The following is a 21,107-nucleotide window of genomic DNA, read 5'->3' as shown; positions in this document are numbered from 1 at the left end:
GCTGGAAATGCTGCTACTAAATTTCTCTCCAGTTCTGCATGTACCAGATTTCAGTCTATACACGCACATACATTTAAGAATACAGGCAAGAATCCTTCGACTGTATGAAAATCTTTCCTGAAAGTAATTGCTTTTGTATAATTGTATAAAATGAACATACATGTAGCTATGAATATATGGATGAGTGCATGTGGGATGTATCTATCAATATATGAAAAAAATTATGGTAAATGCAAAGTGCTGCCAGTATCTCACATTACAACTAAAACTGTGAGTGATACATCCAAAAGGTTGCTTTAGTCATAAGGTTGTCAATTTTAAAATGCTGATGGGTAGATAAATGACACGATGCTCCTGGAGAGAGGGAAGGCATTCTTTTCCACATGCATAGAAAAAGATATAGATTTTCTGTCCTATCTGGATAAAGATAAACAAGATATAAATTTCTATTTTGAAGGAAATATAATTATAATTTTATCATTGAGACCTCTTTGGGCAAAAATATAGTTTATGATGCATTGCACTCTTGCCTTGTGTAAGTCAGCAGCTACAATTAAGAGAAGAGCGTTGAAAAATTTGATTCAGTTTAATTCATTATACATTTTTCCCCTTACAGAGAACTCTGTGATGTAGTGGAAGATAACAGACCATGCCTCGTCATTTAATATTTATTAAGCAAACTAAAAAAGCTTGTTCTGTAGAAAATAAATTTCATTTTGCCTGTCACACTCAAACCTAGTACCAGTCTGATCTTTTGTATAGCCTCACTCAACCCACTGACTTTGAAGTATATTGTGTATACAAATGTCTTGCTGTAAACAGTCCTAAGCTATTAGCATGTGTGTAGACCACGATGAACTTGCCTTTCAGACAAACATAGTGCTCTGACATGGGAAATCTGTTACCTTCTCTTCCTTATGTAGGTACCACAGAAGAATTTGAAAGTAGTTCAATACAGCAAGCGATCCAAGAACAGTTCTTCTGAGTATGTTCTGATGTGTGCAAACATGACATATTTAATTAGTATTACATTCTCTCTTTTATAAGAAATCCAAGATTTGAGGTAGGATAATTATCTTTTAACAACATACAGCTGCTAAACTTCTCAGGAATATGGTACCCAACATTGGTTCTTAGAGCACATCACAAATAACCACTTTCACATTAGAGCATTTATAAATGTCATGTCATGGGGAAAAAAAACTACTGTAAAAAGGGGAAACATTTTTGTTCTTATAGATAAAGCAAGGCCTCAGAACCTCACACCTATGCAGTAAGCAAATGTGATTAAAGGCAGAACAAACAAGCAAAACCCTGCATTAAATAGATCATGAATTTGCTTGTGGGTCTGTAACAGATGTGTTACTAAGGATGCTTTGTTTATCCAGTTGCAAGTCTGTCGAAGAGAATCATTCCAGTGATGCTGCTTATCACGCTTTTAATTCTGCTCAGGCAAAATTGTTAGCTTTGAAAAAGCAATTTTTTTTTGGCCCCACTCTATCTGGCTGCACAGAATTTTCAAAGCACCACAATGTTGTAAAAAATGCCCTTTTAATCAGATTACTCTTGGCGAATGTCCCAAACTCAGGCTGAAGTGCAGTGCTTGTGGTTTCTCAACAGCTTACACTAAGCCTGCACCATGGAAATAATCTACTTTTAAAACCCAGGAAACAAATCGACTGCACTAAGGACATAAGTCGCTGTCATTAGGGAGTGATTAGGCTAAACATTTTTATACACTCTGGTAGCCCAGTTTCATATTGTGTATCTCTGCGCTGAGAGAAAGAATGGCACCCCAGATGACGGCTTGTTTGATTCAGCCACCCCAAAAAGATCTGGTCTTACACAAATTAAACTTATTTTCCCCTTAATAATCACAAAAAGGAAAAAGAGAGAGAGAGAGAGAGATTTGCTTTTAATGAATTAGAAAATACAGTAAAATCAGCTTTACAAGCAATCATTCAACTGAGGATCATGAGTTTGATTAAAAACTCCACACGGTATTTTTTGACACACATTAGCCTCTCCTAAAAATCCTGTCACCTGATATTAAATTACTACCACTTGTTTTATGCAAACATATTTCTTTTAATACATAATTTATATATGAAATTCCGGGTGTTTTTGAAGAGGCATCTACCATTTTTCCAATTTACCATCATAATGCCATGTCTTCCAGCTTTCTGTGATGTTATGTTTTTCATAGTAGGAAAATACAACATTGAGATGTTTGAATAGAAATCACTCCACCTCCCCCAATTTCTCTCTAACAAAACCATTAAAATATATATATATAGATTTGACCCTGTCTGATCAAATTATCTGGCGTCTGAGACAACCTTGCTATTTCAGTACATGCTGATCCTAAAGAGGAAAGTCTCTACATGTCAGATCCTAGTACCTGAAGAGCAGAAGGTGTGTTTGTGGGAGGGAGGGTTGTTTTGGTTTTCTGCTTAAGTCTGAACTACGGTCTGACACGCGTGGGATGTGCAACTGGTCTACGGCAAACCACGTCCGTTCCTGATGCCTCCTTTGGACGTTCTGCTGATAGTTCATTTCTAATTTATGAAACATGTCATTAATCCTCAATCTGTCAGCCCCTTTTTGACAATAATTCAGTCTGACAGTTGAAGGATTAATATTTATTAAACACCCTGTACTTTAGAAGTCAAAAGAACTGCTCAGTTCATTTCTGTGGCAAAATCTTCCAACTTTTAGCAAGCAGTACCCCAATCCCTTCCTAGTCCCAAAAAGTCAAACAAAACCAACCAAACAAAAGAATAGGAATAGCAGACAACCGAGTGACACGTAAGAGAAACAAAAAAAAAAAGAAAAAAGAAAACAAAAAAGTAATTACAAATAATCCTCCAAAAGACTTGGTACAGGATTCATTTAAGGTATTCCTCTGCCCAAGCATATGTTTTCTCACTCTTCCTTCCCCTTCCAGCCCTCCCCCTCCCTTCTCCACTCATAAATAATTCATAGACTGATAAATATGCAATTTCAAAAAAGTGCAGACACGGCAGCACTGCATTAAAAAAAAAAAAAGGCTTGTGCTTTTCACACAGAAGACCTGAGCTGCACTTAACGGATGACAGATTTTCCAGTATTCAAAAGCTGTATTATATATATGATAGGAGTGAGACGGTATTTCTGGTCTGATTCCTTGCTAGACATGTTGTGAATTGTCTGTGGAAAGCTGTAACATAAAACAAATGGTGTTGTTGGTTTGGTGTGGTTTGGTTTGGTTTGATTTCCTTCCCCTCCCCCTGCTTCTTTTCTTTATGAAATAAAGACAAGGTGAAAAGCAATGTTGTTCCTAACGTTTAAAAGTTCGGCTGCCTGCACGTTTTCAGGTCGTTATAAAATTAGAGCTTGAACGCAGTCAGGGAAGGGGAGCAGCCATACGCCTTCTGCTGTGGCGTGTGCAGCGTTGGCAGGTAGTGCGTGTGCTGCGCGTTAATTCTCCAGCGAAGCACCACAAAGGTCTCTCTCCTCTACGAGTCCCCCTAAGCAATGGACACTTACTGGTCATCGTGGGGACACTCTCCGGCGGCCGATTTAGCCCTTGCGGCAGCAAAGCGCGCTGCCTGCCGCTTTCCCGCAGGTAAAGCCCACCCAGAGCGACACGCAGGATGAGGAGCGAAGCAGAGCACCTCCATTTTGTGGACTAATTGCTTGATTACCAGGCTGAAACAAAATGGAGGAAGGACTTTTCTGTAACGGCAGCTCGGGGCTGACGTGACAGAAGAGACAGAGTATCAGACGAAAAATGGTGCTTAAAGAGCATCAGTCATAAAATCGCTAATACAAAATGGAATATGAGAAATATAGATAATGTGTACACATTCCTGCAGCTAATAGATGCACAGGACTCACATACAGTTGATCTTTTGGTTTAGCAACAGTTAGAACATAAAAATGATTTCAACCCGTGAAGTGTAACCTTTTGGATGAGCATTTAAATTGGAAACACCATGGGTAAGAAATAGACCTCAGCATTTAATTTGGACTGGCTAGTTGGAAGCCTATATTTACTGTACAATAATTTCAAATTTAATTAAATAACGCTGCTGATGCCAGTCACATCAACACTGTAAAGATGATTAATTGCATGCTTAAATGAAATATAAACTGCCTTAAAAGTAGCATCAGTGCGGAGCCCTGTAAGCAGACACCGTATGATAGATTTAAAAGCAAGCGCCTACCTGCATCCCTTAGAAACATGCCAGGCTGAAAAAACGGGCCCTACATCTGAAGGTAACAACTGTACCAAAATATAGCCTTTTACGAGCTTCAGTTTCGCAAGACAGGTTTGATTTTTTCCCCTCTCTTGACATGATTTTTTCTCGTATCGAAGCGCTTTCGCGCAATCTGCATTGTCATGTTATGGACCGGCTATCGATACACAAACAAGGGCTGACACACTGTAATTCGGGCCGGCGCTGTCACAACAAGGCAGCTGGACTGTTATATATTCCACTTTGTTCCCATTGTATTGCGCTTCACAGGAGCAGCAGGACAAAGGGCCTGACAGAGTTAACCATGGATTGTCACCTTGATTTGTCCAGTCTAGCGGATATGCAGAAAGGAATGATATTCTGCTTATGAACACGGCGCAGGAGCAAATAAGCTTGCAAACTGCATTTTCCAAACTGTGCTATCTGCAAAAAGAAAAAAAAAAGTCAGGCATCTCTGTAGATACTACATGCTCCATAGGGGAAATAAAAGCAGAAAGAATCACCAGATTAGCAAATAATGCTGAAAGGCTCCTCTTCTGTACTACAGTATACTGAAAACAGCAGAAACGGGCCCTGTGACTAAGGGCTGGATTCTCTCTGACTGATCTGCGTCATGTTGTTTTATTTTTCACAAATGCTATCATAGTGCTTCAAACTGGAAGTTTCTGTTGTAATTGTAAACTCTCTGGGGCAGGGGCCGTTCCTTATTTATGTTAAGGTTGGTTATGGAGCTACAAGGAGATGCACTTCTGCGTGTGGGGAAAATAGTAAACAAAGCTATTTCCAGAAAGAGGTACCAAATTAAAATTTTATTTTCTAGAAGAGCAAAACCAGTGAATGCAACTCAATTTGTACTCTAATATAGATCCAAATTAAATGTAAAGAATGTCTTATTTAACATTTGCTGGTTAGAAGAGCTGTCAACAAGTAAGCTCTGAAACAGGTAATTGCTATGAGGAAATTCAGTGGTGAAGGAAGGTGACTGAGGTATAATTAAAACTCAGGGTTGCTTTTTACAGTATATTTGAGAAGTCTCAAAAAGGCATGTACATAAAATCGAACTTAAGAAATTAATGCGCAAGTTGTATTTTGCCATCTTTCTAAGGATACAAAAATTCTGGCTTATGCTACTGATCAGGAAGGTAAATTGAACTGAAAAAGCAAGATGACTCAACAGAGCAAAGGTCAAGTCTGAAGCACCTTAATTTTTTATGGAAGATGAAAACAACCAGCAAGAAACCTCGTTGTGGTTTCTGACAACCACGTGTTTGTTAACTATGTGAAAGACATAATCAAACTCTCGTTTTGCGTATATGACATACCTCACTATAATGGACAAAATACTTGCCTCTGAAGAAAAACCTTTCGGAAGCATGTCATTTACACATCTTTTTTATTTATGAGATAACGCTTATCAGAAGATGCGGTATTACACATCACAATCATGTATTCACTTCTGAGCATGCAGTATTTTAAGCAGGCAGGAAAGACTAAATACTTTTAATATTTCAGGGTAGTTATAGTTTTTAATAACAGATTGGATGATTTTGTATTTGTATATACATTTGGTTAGCTTCTCTCAATGTGGACCCATTTTTCTAACAGTGCAAAAACACACACCAAAATATTACATGCCATCATACTGTCTTAAGCATCTACTTGAAGCTACGTTATGTATCAGAAAAGGAAAAAATATATAAATCTTACCCACATACTGGAATGCTAATGTGCATCCATCAAAGAGCTACGCCTTCATAGTAAAGGTTTCAGCCCAAATAAAGCCCCTTACATTACCGTATACATATAAAAATAAGGAAAAAATTAAAAACTCATTTTTTCTTTACCAAAATTGTTTAGGAAAACCTAAAGGCGCCAAAAGAACCCATTTATTGTCCAAGGAGAAAATTGCACAGATTTGTCTTTCCTCGGAATTCTATGCAGCCAACCGTAATAGCTCTTTGACAGTTCACCTGACTGCAGCAGAAATGGGAATGTGATGGTTACAGTGGATGACAGAAAGGGGCCATTTGAAGTGCTATTATGCAGTTTACATGAGAAGATTTCCACAGATTTTGGCTTTATTTTGTTATGTTATGTGCATTTTTTGTTGTTTTTTCTTTTCCCCTGGCTGTGTATGCCTTACAATAACAAAAGGCACATTCTTTTCTGGAGCTGCCATATAGAATTGCGCACCTTAAAATTTAAAATTTCATTACTATTTTCAAACTGCCTGTGGTGAGTCAGTTTGCTTCTGTACTAGGAATGAAAATGCATGCATTCTGTTCTCTCATGCCAATGACCACATTTTAGATGACTGGCATGTATGCTTTATTTCATCTAGTCTACCCAGCAGTATCAGACTAATCTTAACCACAGACTGTATGCTCATACTGAAGCAAAACCATTAGTGGAAGAACAGACAATTTCATATATATATATATTTGTGTGTGTGTGTGTGTGTGTATATGTATATATGTATATTTGTGGGAGAAGGCGATTTGCTTGAGGATATTCTGAAAATGCTGACATCTTGAAAAAAAAAAACTTTAAATACCTTGCTGGAAGGACCCAATTCTGCAAGCTCCTGTTAAGATAACTGGCCCAACTGAAGCTAATAGGCCTTCTCTGGAAAGTAAAGCCTACTCACATGAGTCAACATTTATCGCACTGAGCCTTGACATTTAAGCATTTTAAGAAAGCATTTGAGGTTTTTTTCCTTTATGGGATTGCTATATTGTACAGATTTTGACATTCATGAAAAGACGAGTCTAAAGCAATAAATAAATACGTATGGTCCTTTTTATCGGTTTTTCACATAGAGAAGCAAAATGATGGTGACAGGCTGGTAGTTTTCCACCAAAATATTCTAAAGAACAAAACACATTCACTGTACAAAAAAAGGGGGGGAAAAAAGTGATAATGACTGAGCTGCGCAGTCCTAACTTACTCTGCATTTACAGGTGATTTATCGATTTTACAAACCAGAGAAAATAAGCAACTGTACCCTTGATATATTGTTAAGCAGGCCTTCTGTGATTCTGTTTTCTGCATAGGGTCAAGACTGTTGACATGGGATTAATCAGCTGCTCCTCCTAAGCCATGAATCAGAACAAATTGTTGTCAGCTTCATACAGTACAATTGCTTGAAAATAGAATTAAGCACGTAAAGCACACACATATACTAAGAACAGCAAAAGTTACAAATGTTAATTGTAACACTGGAGCAGTGACAGATATTTTCCGCTTTTGCGTTTCAAGAATTCCAGCTGCAAAGAGAGGAAAACAATGCTTAATTTTCCTCCTGCTTCCTGGAAATGCAGTGATACTGCGTATATTGCTTTGTTAAACTGTGATATTTTACTTAAATCCAGAAATTTTGCATCTGTTCCTATATGCAGATCTCTTCATATGTGTATTTTGTACTGTTTACAAGCAAAAAATACCCAGTTATGTTCTGCGTATCTTCTAGAGACCATACACCTACACATAAATGTAGTCTGCTACCTACATTGCTGTTAGCTTGTTTGTCAGCCTGTAGTATGATAGGATTTGAGAATATTGGGTGCAAAGTGTCTTCAGGAAGAGGAAAGAAATCATTCACCATTAGAGATAAGTATGACAAGCTCCTTTTTACACTAGGATACACTTATATCAAACAGAATGGCAGGGTGCCTGAGTGAGATTGCATCTATTACCAATGATGATATGAAAATGGACACTTATTAATCACTGTTTTGAAAATAATTATCCGTAGCTTTATAAATGCTACTTAAGAGTACATGCAAATTGGGATTTTTCTTATGTGGCCTTGCATTCAAAATGTTGCTTTCTCATTAAGAAGTTACAAGTTACATTATTTTGTAAAGCAAGTGCTAAGAATGCACAACAAATATGTTCTTTAATAATGATTAGACTGTTAGTAGAAAGCAGACATGGTATAGCTAGTTTAAAATAAACAGGTCACAGTGGTTATTGAAAAACAAACACTTAATCTCTGTGATATTTCATAGATTTTTTAATGTTGAAGCTAAGATGTCACGTATAAAATTGTCCATTTGTAATTAAAGAATGAGATATGTATTGGTCACAAAATAACAATTTTTGCTATATAGAATATATGACTAAAGGGACTATAAAATAAAGATTATTTCAGAAAGAGATTGAGGGACTTTGGCCAACAAAAATACTTTTCTTGATAAACAGCTTCTTTGTGTTTCGGGTTTTATTTATTATCTGCAGAACTCACAACAGAGATTAAGGATCTCTAAGTTTTGCAATCAAACCACTGTAGTAATATGAAAAAGAAATTTATAAGGTCCTTAGACATTGTAACGTCTTATGTTCAAGTCCCTCATATACACATTTAGCCAAAAACATGCATTCATTATATCTGTAATATTTATTACGGATGTTGTATATTTACATATTGTACTGTCATATCAACATTATTGAAATACATTATTTAATGAATAATTTTAGAAAAATCTATTATCTCTACTAAGTAAGGGCACTATGTTGTTATTGTGAACGTATTTTATTTAATTAGGAAGTTAAGTTTTCAAGAAATAGTTCTAAGGATGAACTAATAATTTAGTATCTATAAGAAAAAGACTGTGTTGCATTATGATAAAACCTATCTGTATTCAGAAAGCAAACATGCATGGAGGCATGGGAATGGCTGCAGTGTTTTAAAGCTTTTTTCAAAAGTAAACATATGATTTCAAACACTCATACGTTTACTTCTTGTCCAGCACCTCGTGTGATGGTTGAGTTTTCTTTATAAAGTTATTTTAAGCTTTTTTCAACTAAAACAATACTCTGTTGTTTAACAGAGTAAAGAATGTAATTTCTGACTGCCAACCTACATACGGTCATACAGCACCTTTAACGTATTGCTATTTTGTCAAAACTACATTCAAAAATAAGCAAATTCTAGACAGAAAAAAAGTCCATTTTTAAAAGTACAAAAGCAAATACAGGAAAATTTTCTGGCTTTGTAATAATATTTATATAGGTATGTCAGAAATGCAAAAGTTTTTAACTTAAATAAGATTTGGGAGGAAACAACCATTTTATTATTAATAGAAAAATAAAAATAGTAACAATTGTTTATTCAATGTTGGTATAAATAACATTTACCAGCAGCTTTTTTTTTAATTCTTGGAGACAGCTAAATATTTTATAAATAAGGTTCAAAATAATATATTGATCTTTTCTGAAAAGCTTTTTCCCTGATTTTTTTCATTTAATAAAAACGCCTTCTCTCTTAAGAATCATTTTAATAGAAGCAGGTAGTATTTTTTTTTTTGCTGTTGTTGCTAAAGAAGATTGTTCTTTTGTTTTCTTGATACTAATTTGATAACTTAGCAGTTCTTGAATGTTTGGAGTATGTGTTATTAAGGATTAAGTTTTAGCATTATTTGTATGGTAAAGAACATAGTATTGCACAAGTCAAGTGGTTTCAGAATGAAAAATAAAGCAATATATTTACAGAGGTGTTAGTATCTCTTTTCTGAGTCCCCTTTTTATTTTGAAGTGCAAATATGGTTATAAATCACATAACGCAATGCATACAAATGATTTGAATTATAAAACAGACTAGGATACCTGCTTCTACTGTTTAACCTGGGGAGATTACTCATATAATTAGAAATGGAATATTGATATTATACTTATGTATAAACTTTCACTAACTTGATTTAAAGATAACTGCTTCATGCAGTAATGAAGAATGCGTCGGAAGTACCAGCAGGGTTAGTTTTTCATAGGGTAGCTAGTCCATTTATATGCACCTCTCAAATTTCTCACCTGACTCATGCAGAGCAGTCTTTATCAACAGAATATACCATCTCTGGACCTTTGTTATCCAATCACCCTCTTTTATTTAAGAGAGAGAAAATGCTTATCTGCTTCAGTATGGTTAATAATTAGGAAGAAATAGCAAAATTAGGAAGAAATGCCTATTTTATGGAATTTCTGATCAGCAAACCTTATATAAGCACCTGTTTTCCTTCATGGATAGTTTATGACTATATCTGTTCAGAAAAAGATCTCTTGTGGTGCTTCATAAACGTATCGACTTAGTATATGCGCTATATTCATGCTCCTACCTGAGGCTGCAATTACTAGTATGGCTGCATTAGGTATGGATTTCAGTAACAGAATAGTGGAGGTAGCATATGCTGCCACATGGGCTGCACAAGCTTTCCCAGAGCCTTGTGGAGGTAGCCAGGAGGTGACCCCCTCCTGAAAATCCACACCACCAGGGCTGTTCTCTTATTGATGCTCTCCGGACCAAAGTAGAACATATAGGGATGTTTACAGGCACTGTTGTCAACCTTTTCCTCCAAAATAGACAAGCATCTGCTGTATGCCTTGCCAGACAAAATCTGGAATGCAACCTGTGTCAGCAACTTGCTTTCTAAGTATATGTTCCATATGTGAAGGGCCAAAAATAAAGTAAATTTAAGCAAGCTGATTCACAAAAAGCTACAGTTCTGCAAAAACAGGTGAAATTCCTTTCCATGAAATTTCACACACAGAGTATGTCCTCGTTTCATCGGTGACAATTTTTTTGAATGCGTTCAAATTCTGTTTTATGAAATGTGATATGAGGTGCTTTTTACATCAAAAGCATACAGAAAATCAGAAGCTTTGATGCCAGTTGTTGCACACAACAGGCCTACTTGTGTTTGGAAATTGGTTCTTTCCTGGTGACATACTGGTCCAGTTTGGAGGGAGAATAATTGCGAACCCTCTTTTTTTGGGGGGGGAGGGAGGGGAGGCAAAATAAATGTACTATAAGATTTGAAGTCACCCTCAAATATAAGAGAATTGTGTAGCACATATTTAGGCTGACTGTGATAAGAACTGCCTCTGCCTAGTTCTGACTCTCGCTTTCCCTCTATTGCATATCTGAGTGCAGCAAAAGTAAATTCCTACGGGTAATGGCCTGAAAACTGCTCAACACTGTTAACTTCCCCAGTTTGTCACTATCATAGGAGCACTGCTGGGCCATTTGGAAAATATTTTATATCTTCTTGGCTTGTGATGATCTGGTATCATACGCTATACTGCAGTATGTAGGACAGAAAAGCATCTAAAGATGTCTTAAAGAGCCCTGTTCCTTACACTGCTTGAAAATAGCTCCTACGCTTCTCTATCTGCCCAATGTTAATGCTTGGTGCATGCCCTCAGCTGCCCTGCGGAGGCCGGATTTGGGCCCCATCCTGGGGTGGGGAGGGCTGCAGGCAAGCTGCAGCCTTGGGGGCTCAGTAGAGGAGATCCTTCTCCTTGACATTGGATTGCAGACTCCTGTAGTGCCCAAATGAGGAATAGTCAGATCTAAGGCACTGCCTGCCTGGGAGTGTATTTTTGTAATTGAGTGACAAAAAGTGAAAGCCTTTTGTTTGTGAAATAGTAGGAAGAAAGGGAAAATAAGGGAAGGTATCAGGAAGCATAAGAAGATATGATATAAAACTTGCTTTGCGTCTAGAATTCTTCCACGTTAATGCCAAACAGTCTGGTGCTACAAATATAAGGCACTAAAGCAGTTAAATACGAGAGGGAGATGCAATTGAGGCTGTGTTTCCATAACAAATCTTATGTTAAATGCACACATCTTGTAATGGAGGAGAAAATTAGGAGGACAGGCAGTTTCTTATTTGTGACTTTGATGAGGCATAAACATTTGCGTTTTTTATGTAGAGGTGTCTTTAGGTGCATGTATTTGTGTGTGTGTGAGAGAGAGAGAGAAAAAGTAGAATTGGATTCTTGTTCATGACTTGTGAGAGACATAAACAAGTGTATTTACTTGAAAGTCTGTAAAGAATATCAGTGGAAACAGGATTAGGCCTGTAATATTATTCCTTGGCCAAGATCTATTCCACAGAAGGTCATTTAGGTGAAAAGTATGTGAAATTGTTATGACACGTTCTGAATGTGTTAATTTGATAAAAGAGATATGATGCAAATAAAAATGGTACCCACTGTAGAAAGTTCACATACTGCTTGAAAGTCCTTTTAGTAGTAACCCGAGACTCTCAAATACTAAAGTCCAGATAGTTTAAAATCATTCATAGAAAGTAACTCGGTTTCTTATTTTGACAAGAATTTTGAGCTTTAAAAAGACCGAAGGTAGGCAAAGTTCTCTGGCCCTGTTCTCCTATTTCAAGCTTGAAGTGCCAATTCATAGGAATTGGGTAGGATTTACCCATTTCTGCAACGAAAGAACAGCTCAATTTTGATGTTTGAAAACCCATTTTCTGCCCATATCCTTTAGCACCGACTTCTATTACTGAGAGAGAGAACAAAAAGGACACACTGGGGACTCTGGAGACTAACATTTTTTAAATGTGCTTCCATGCACCTCCCGACCCCCCGTTTTTGGATGCTGAACGTGGTACAATTTTCTAAGGGGATTTATTTTCAGAGGTAAGTATACTGTCCCTTTCTAAGAATCAGACCCAGCTGCAACCCAAAGCCAGAATGAAGGTATCTTAAGTTATGAATACTTCTGAAAATCTCTCAAAGCTGCGAGTTTGCTCTTGTTTTTACAAGTAATTCTGCAAAAAATCAGATGTTCTGAACTATATATAAGCACCTGTTTCTGTGTTTTTGAATAGTGGAACCATTAATGCACACAATAAACACAAGCTTACATAGGTTCAATCACATTGCCTTAATTTTTCATTTAAAAAAACAGAACATGAGTCCTTTTCGATGAAAATTTCACACAATACTCTTTGAAATATAGTATATAATGCTTTAAAAAAAGAACATTAAAAATGAATTTTTTTTCCTATTTTGTTCCAATGAATGTGCCCTAAGTTATGCCTCTCAGTTGCCCCAATTTATTTTAATATGAAAAAAATCTAATCTCTGCTTGTAAAGCAGATTATGCATGTATTAAATTCTTTAAAATTAGAATACACTTAATGCCATATTAGTTCCAGGCATGCAAAGTAGGAGAAAGAATTATACACCTAAACAACAAGAATGGTTTTTAAGCTTAAATTTCTACTTTGCTCCAATTCTCATTTAGTGAAATAAAAAGATGTACAATCTGCCATTTAATGAAATGCAGTAATGAATTCATTTTTCTGAGCAAATCACAAAATAAAAGAATTAAAACTGCTAGTATTTTTAATTTATACCCAGCAAAAAACAATGTATTGCTTCAGCCACCTATAAGCCTGGTACATCTGGCTCTTTTTCACATCCCCACCCTCTCTCCCCTCCACTCAGTAAGTTAAACTTCATTTGGCACTTATAAGAAAGGTATTCAGGTATTCTGCTTTCAGCCTCTGTGAACCAGAAAAATGTCCCCAATTCCCCTAAGTCCAGGAAGAGGTCAAACACACCTCTGCAGAGCTCATCTGGACTGGGGCCTAAAACTTAGAGCCCTATAGACCCCTTATCTTCAGGTTACAGCTTATTGAGATTGTTAGTCCTGTTTTTCAGCCACACTGGCAGAGGACTTCTGCCTCCACAACTGTAAATACGGCAACTTTCACAAGCAGTGTTTTTATTATTGAATACTCTGCAGCTTCAGCCTGCCTTGTGACTAAGGATACGGAAGTTATTTTTCCCTCTGTTCATTTTATTGCTGCCCAATAAGGGCAACAGTTTGTGATTAAGGTACATAACCAACTTCTATGGGGATTGGTGTATAAATTATTAAATCATAAATCCAATAAAAATGAAGGAAAATACGATAGAATTACTGTGCTCTTAATAGCAAGGAATATCCTGTTAGCATAATAGGTCGTGGAGGCCATGGAGGAGACAACGGATGAGACTCAGCTGACCGCATAAAAAGCAAAGAAAGAGGTAATGGAAGACTATCTAGGAAAAAAAGATAAAACTCAGGCATACAACACGCACAGTCTACCTGAGCTGCCCGTTTGCTATGTGTAACTGTGGTTGGAAGAAGTGCTGCACATTGAGCAAAGGTCAGCGGATGAAGCAATTTCAGCTCATGTAAATGTTTAAAGGAATTTACTGCTGAGTGCACTGAGGTTTACACTTTGCCTGGAGAAGCAGTGAAAGGGGATGGCATCTGCTTTTCTACTTCATCATGAAGAGTTCTTGATGTATGCGAAAAGATTTGGCTTCAGACAGAGAGGGCAGCCTTGCCCTTCAGGCAAAGCTCCTGCTGACCTCTGTGGAGGTGGGACTGATCCACTAGCCAAGATCTGTTTTACGGGATAAAACGAGCAAAGTTCTTCCTAGTGCTCTTACTGGAGTGGCGAAGTTGCGGCCTTTTCCTTCTAATCGATGCAGTGGCAACCTTTGAAAGGACAAACTGGAGGCTAGGGTATAGCAAACAGACAGCTCATCCTGGAAGAAAAACAGAAAACTTTCTAGAATGTTTGTTGTGTTATTCCTTATTTTAAATTCTGTTTATGCTGCTAAAATTTGCATATATTCTTTTTAATGAATACTAGGAGCTGAGAGACAGTGAAAGATGCAGTATGTGAAGCTTGCTAATACTGGTTCATTAAATTACACCAGATCCGATTTGCAGCAAAATCCTGTATTCCTGAACTTCGTAGATAGGTCCAATGTAATTTCTACCAGATCCTACTAACTATCTATCAGGCTGTATCTACGTATTTACCTGGGGTGCTCAGGTGGCCTTCGTCGTCCTAGTGTTCCAGCACCTCACAATCTGTTAATGTATTTAGCTGCTCAACATTTTATTCATCAGCTCTCCAGCATTATCTGTCAGCTGTGCAGACCCTTGGTCCCTTTGGCAGGTTTCAGCCGTGGCACTTTGTCAGACTCTTTCTGCTTCTCAAGCAGGAGCTCCGTATCCGTGCCCAAGCTACGTCTCCCTGCAGCACCTGATGCCATGCAAGGACGTATATGCCTGCTTCTTTACAAACATAAGTTTTCTCAGCTCTGATATGAGCTTCAGCGTGGGGCAAATGTAGACAATTGTTTTGTATTTGGGTATTGTCTTCTTTGCCAAAGCCTTCACCTATACAGTCTCAGTATCTTCAGTCATATTATTCAACAGCCATTGAGAAGAGGTGTGAGACAAACTGGACTAAACTGTCAGGACTGCTCAGAGGGAGGGCATGTAACGCAAACATCCCCCTGAATGAAAAACTATAGGCTAAACCCAAACTTTGACATGAATATGAGGCACTGGAAAGAAGTGAGCCATTTATTTGAATAACTTGTTTCCTTTATAATCTTTTTCTTGATGAAAGATTCCTGTCTCCTAATTAAGTTGGTTGGGAGCCTTGGGATCTTTTGGGCTTTGCTGCAGGTTATCCGCAAGACCAGGACAGATATAGAATAGCAGCTTTGCTTTCACGTTTTAAACTTCCGTTTTGATTATTGCTCCTCATTACATCTACGGATCAAGCTATTTAGTTTGAAAAAGTTCCACCTAGAAGCTTATCAGCTTGACAACCTGCTGAATAAATATAATCATGCTTCTCTTTGCCACACAGAGTTAGGCCTGAGGTTTCTGCCTACTATTCAAAGACCTCTACTTGTGACCATCATCTTGCACGATGGCCACCTTCTGCAACGACAGCCAAATAGGCTAATATGTACCAGCAACAAAACTTTCTCAGAAATTGAGCTGTGACTGCAGGATCCCCCCTGCATGACAAAGAATGGCCAAAAATCTTACCTTGTTCAGAAATAATCTTTAAGTGTACCTCTTCCCAAAATGTTCTTCACACACGAGACGCTCAGTCATATTCTCCCTTCAGAAGACAGGAAATAAATGTGTGTACACTAGCAAGGTGGGCTTTTTAAATCAAAATTCCAAAAGATGTGGAAATTAAAGCCTACACTGAAATAGCCACTATGTTTTCAAATGTAACACTTCTAACTGATACTCTGTAATGAGAAACAACCAAAAAAATTCCTGCAGTGGTAATTATAATACAACTTCTAGAAAAAACTACTTCTAGAAATTAATCAGTCACCTGAAATAAATGGACACAAAACCCTGACTCACTATTTCACTTCATAAAATTAAAAATGTTTCCACTTTGTCCTATCCATCCTGCAGAAATGAACGGGGAGACTCACCTTTTCTTTTATTATGGTTTCAATAAACCTATTCAGAAATATAAACACTGGAAATACTCTACTGTGTAAGCTGAGAATATTCAGTTTCATCTCTGTACTGTCACCAGAGGCCCGCCCTGCCTCTGGCCTGTGCTACCCTGTGTCCCCATCCCTAAAACGTTAAATAAAATGTTGCTGCAATGTAAGAGAGAACTGCCAACTCAACCACTCTTTAGGAAAAATATGAATGAATAGAGCCAGATGCTACATCTCTTACTAATTGCTAAGAGAAACAAAGTATATTCCTGAATCTTATCAGTACCAACTATTTCACAAATTTTATTTCACATATCAAAAAAATACTCTGATAAGAGAAATAAACTTTCTTCTCATTTTTACAGTGAAATGATAATAATTTCAGCAAGACAGTACATCGTGCCAAGGTAAGGATCTATAGAATAGTCCTTACTTCACATATCTAACACATTTTTCTGTTTTTCTTTAGGTATTTTCATATTTCATGTGGTTCCAGAAAACCCCCTCTGTACAACTGTAAATGCTCTTCTAACACAAATTATAGAATGGCACTAGAGAAGCCAGGCTTTTGCTGAGTCAACAACCATGGTAATATCCCAGAACACTGCAATTTAATTCTAGTTATTTTTTAAATCTTATTACCTCACAAATTTATATAATATCAATGAATTATAAACATCAGGGGAAAAATAGGATAGTAAAACACATGCCAGCTGTGGGCAATAAAAAAGCTTTGTTGACTGAGAAAAAACAAAGCAGCAATGGATTTCTACAAAAAGAAAATGGAAATTTATGAACACTATTCTACAGTGTAGCCATTGTTTTAAGGAGAATAAAAAGTCTTGGTAGAATATCTTTGCTTAGGCCTGGATCAGCAAGCAAATACACGTTTAACTGATGCCAGCATGTTGAATTCAATAGGGCTATTCAAATGCACATGGTTACTTACCTCAGAGGCATTTGCAAGCTGAAGCCATTTGCCGTGATTCTAGGTAATATTCTCAAAATTGTCTGGGTGATTTAGGGCCTCACAGTCAGCATCTGAAACAGCCTGAGCCACTGATAGCTTTGGCAAAGAATATTCGGATTCTCAAACCATTCAGTGGCCCCCTGAAACCTTCATTCCCAGAGCAGGAGCTTTTGCTCCCATTTACAGCATAGGGGAAAAGCACCTCTCGAAAGCCAGGGCGGGGAGGACTCATTTGAGGAGGCAGGAACTGGAGACATTATATGAAGGGAAGCTTAGGCACATACCTCTATTCAGATGGGTAATTCCTGTCTGCTCACGGTCTGCAGCAGTGCACACTCTTCTGAATTTAGGTGTTTTATCCCATTTCTCCCATTGTTGAAAAGCTAGAGAGAAAAAAAAAGACCACAAAAAGTCAAGATCCGGCTCGTTACAGGATCCCTTTGAGCAGGACAAGCCTGAGCTCGGGATCCCTCTGCTACCCCTTTCAGAGCAAGGTCTTGCACATGGCTCTGTCTCATTCCTGAAGTGCTTTACCATTGATGCTGTTTCGGGGCGGGGAACACAAACACAGCCAGCCTCGTAAAAACTCTGGCCCACCTTTGATGCAGACTCCATTGCTTTCACACCACACACCTATCAAACCCAGTCCAGCACAGCAACAGTAAATCTGAGGATCCTGACTTGTCTTTAGGGCCTCTCACGCTAAGTAGTTCATTCTTTGTGGCAACTCTGAGGCTGCTTGGCACAGACTTACTGGCAAAAATAAAGGTGGTTTTATGCAGCAGTTTTTTGGATGTGCGCTGAGTGATGGGCTTAGGCACCTGAAAAAGTGCCCTTTTTGGAGACCCAAAATCCGTTATGCTTATTACACAGAGAAGAATATGAATTTCTTTTGTTCTCATTCTTCCTATGACTTCTGGCACTGTCAATACTTCTTGTCACAAAATAGCTATCTTACCCATTATACTTAGGCAACCTTTTATACGAAATGAATATAAAATATATAAAATATCCCAATTCGGAAATCACTCTTGTTGTCATGTTGTATGACACACACCTATGCCACCTTCCCTCACATGTCATAAGAAATGAAATGGGTTTCTATTATTATTTCTGTTATTTTTATTCTGCTCATACAATTGTTAAAGCAAATTTCTGGAACTGGACCTTGCAGCATAAGTGAGTGCTTTATCAGATAGATGAGTCAGCCGAAGCACCAAGGTGGTGGGTAATTCCTATTTGTCTTAAATAGGAGCAATTATCCCTGTATTTCCCTTAAGTTAAACACAGCCACAACCACTGGTGCTGATGAGCATCACCCATGTAGGTATGGGAGGCTATTGCTGGTGGAAGAAGCATTGCAAAGTATATTTTATCACTTATCTTGGAAAGCATGGGCCTGATACCTTGGTGGAAAATACAGTAAAAGACAACCCACAGAGGCCTTACATTCTTTAAAAAATTCCTTTCTATATACATGTATCTATACAAATGTACACTTATACACATATTTTTCTCTGGTCTGCTGAGAGACTAAACCATAGCTAAGCTCTGAGGACTACTGCATGGTTAGTTGATTTGGAATAGCATGTAATGTTTAAGAAAGTTTTGACCCAGTTTCCCTTTAAAATGGCTCTACCTCTCCTTGCTGAAGTATCCCTATACAAAAGAAAACACTGATAATATTTGAAAACACATCTGTGCATTTAATCTCCGGGATAAACCCCTCTTTCCCTTCCCAGCAACCTCATGATTGCAATGAAATTTCATAACATTTCACTAAAGACTAAATCTGACCTCATACATTTATGTAGTGTTAAACTTCTAAATGTTTGCATAGCACTGGACTGTTAACAGTATACATTTCCATCCACTACAGGACAAAGTGATCTACTGAATCCAGTTTAAAGCATGAACCTTTTGCTTCTGATGAGTGCCCCTGCATACCTTTTGTCCTGACACAATCAGTCTGCTTGCACAGTGGCCAGTGGTGCAGTATCTGAGCACCTTCCCAGAGTTAAAATGATGACAGTACTCCCTGTCTCATTAACTCTCCTCTTCCACGCAGTGCTGCAAGCAAGTCCCTACTAGGTATGTGCCACGCGTCAAGTATTTTAATACACTGTATTTAATTTCAGTATTTACTCCTTTCAAAATGCATATAGATGGAAAGATAAACAGTGACAGAGGCTGACTGCGGTCAGGCAAGAATGATGAGCGCTCCTTGACAAAGGAGGGATGAGGAGACAAGTGAGGAGCAGTGATGAACAATAGGAAACCTTTAGCCAGCCTTCCAGTACTAATAGCTAGCTTATTCTTTGCTCCAGCACATCTTAAAGTGTGTCTCAAGAATATAATTCTCCTCATTTTATCTGTGAGGAAACTGAGGTGCAGAGAGAGAAGGAACTTCCCCCAGAATAAGCCGCTTTAGTGCTCTCCGCATTGCTCAACTTTGCTACAGCTGAGAAGTCAATAACGAGAGTTTAAATATCAACCAGTTCTACTGCAGACAGAGGAATATTACTAATATGACCCACAGTTTTCACATACCTGGCCCACCTCCTCCTTAAACTGTACTTCTTTAATGGCTTTTCTTTTCCTTTCTGTAACCTCTTTTTGCATTTTCAGCTAATATAAATGACACAGAAGTAAAACAAAGTTACTTGTCAAATAAGAGTATACAAATACTGCTAAGGCTAATTGATTACCAGGTAAGATGGCTTTGCTGAATGATGACTGCTAGTGCAGTGACATATATGCAGCATGTTCCAGTACTAGAAGCAGAACCAAACTGAATTTTCCCACCACAATAATGAATGACCACCAGAAAAGAAGGAAGGAGCATTAAGGTGCAGAAGTGAACTGCCCTCATATCTAGCAGCCACTGCTCCATATGCTTAGATCCCTTCCTCAGTAGCACCAGCAGCAGCAAAAGTGAACCTATCTGTCCAGGATTCTGCCTTAGATAAATAGGCAGCAGGGCCATTTTGCTTCCCATTTGCCTCCTGTTCCTAAAGCCAGTCTTGCTGGATACTGCTGTGTAAGTCCTGGCTCATAATTGTAGATTGATCCTCTTAGGTATTCCTAGAGTACATTTTGGATGTGTATTCCTAAGATAGGTATGCTCCATTGCACAGCTGCCAAGTATGGTCCTTTGACTGGTCCAGGTCCATACTCAAGCTCACATTCAGAAGCATGACATGGCTTCTTTCTAGTCCTTGCTTCTGTGTTTCCCTGCTGTGGAAACCAAGGTTTGGTAGGAGACAGCCAGATGACCTGTTTATTGCTTGGTCTTACTCTAACATGGATTTGAACCCAGGAGCTGGGAAATGCTCTCAGCTCTGGCGAACATGAGGCTGTGTCCTTTAACGGAGCATGATGCTCTCTCTGCTCACTGTTCCTCCAGCCCCTTCCTAGAATAGATGAGCAAGAAGCTCCAGACTGCAGTCATCCATTGTGCCCTGGCTCTTCTCCCCACAGGCTCACCTGAAGCTGCTCTCTCCTGGGCTGGCACAGCCGAAGAATCAGGAGCAGAAAGTGGGGTAAAGAACGTCCTGTGGAGGTTGGGCTCTGCAGGCTGAGATTAATGGGGCAAATTGTGACTGCCCTTGAACACTCGCAATATAAATCTATGTCTAATTCACCAAAGGTACGGTCTATGTTTGAAGGCATACAGGAGTTTTAAGTCCTCCTGATGAAAGGCTGCCAAAACTGTCAGGAAAGATTTTTTAAAAAATAAGCAAGACTGAAATAGCTCTCTTGCATATCTTCTTCATGGACAGTCTTCTGTTGGGCTTACCATTTTTATTAATCTTTGACTTTAG

The 21,107-nt window shown here is 38.1% G+C and overlaps 1 long non-coding RNA gene across 8 annotated transcripts in view; it reads right to left on the bottom strand.

Moving 5' to 3' along the window:
• The window catches only part of LOC104143164 (uncharacterized), a 166,911-nt gene that overhangs the window by 16,591 nt on the left and 129,213 nt on the right, over window positions 1-21,107 (bottom strand). For 6 of the 8 annotated variants that reach the window (XR_693863.2, XR_693864.2, XR_693860.2 and 3 more), the window contains 5 exons: window positions 17,568-17,666; window positions 15,892-15,967; window positions 14,484-14,582; window positions 7,246-7,333; window positions 1,903-4,664 (listed from right to left, as the gene is read on the bottom strand). This is a non-coding gene — a long non-coding RNA (uncharacterized lncRNA). Of the gene's footprint in view, window positions 1-1,902; window positions 4,665-7,245; window positions 7,334-14,483; window positions 14,583-15,891; window positions 15,968-17,567; window positions 17,667-21,107 lie in introns of those variants that run through there. The other 2 variants (XR_011139204.1, XR_011139202.1) reach the window with 2 other exon arrangements.

The sequence above is a fragment of the Struthio camelus genome, chromosome 2 (assembly GCF_040807025.1).
Source record: "Struthio camelus isolate bStrCam1 chromosome 2, bStrCam1.hap1, whole genome shotgun sequence".
Classification (NCBI taxonomy): Eukaryota; Metazoa; Chordata; class Aves; order Struthioniformes; family Struthionidae; genus Struthio; species Struthio camelus.
The sequence above is the reverse complement of the archived record's forward strand: the minus strand, read 5'-3'. Positions and strand labels throughout refer to the sequence as shown.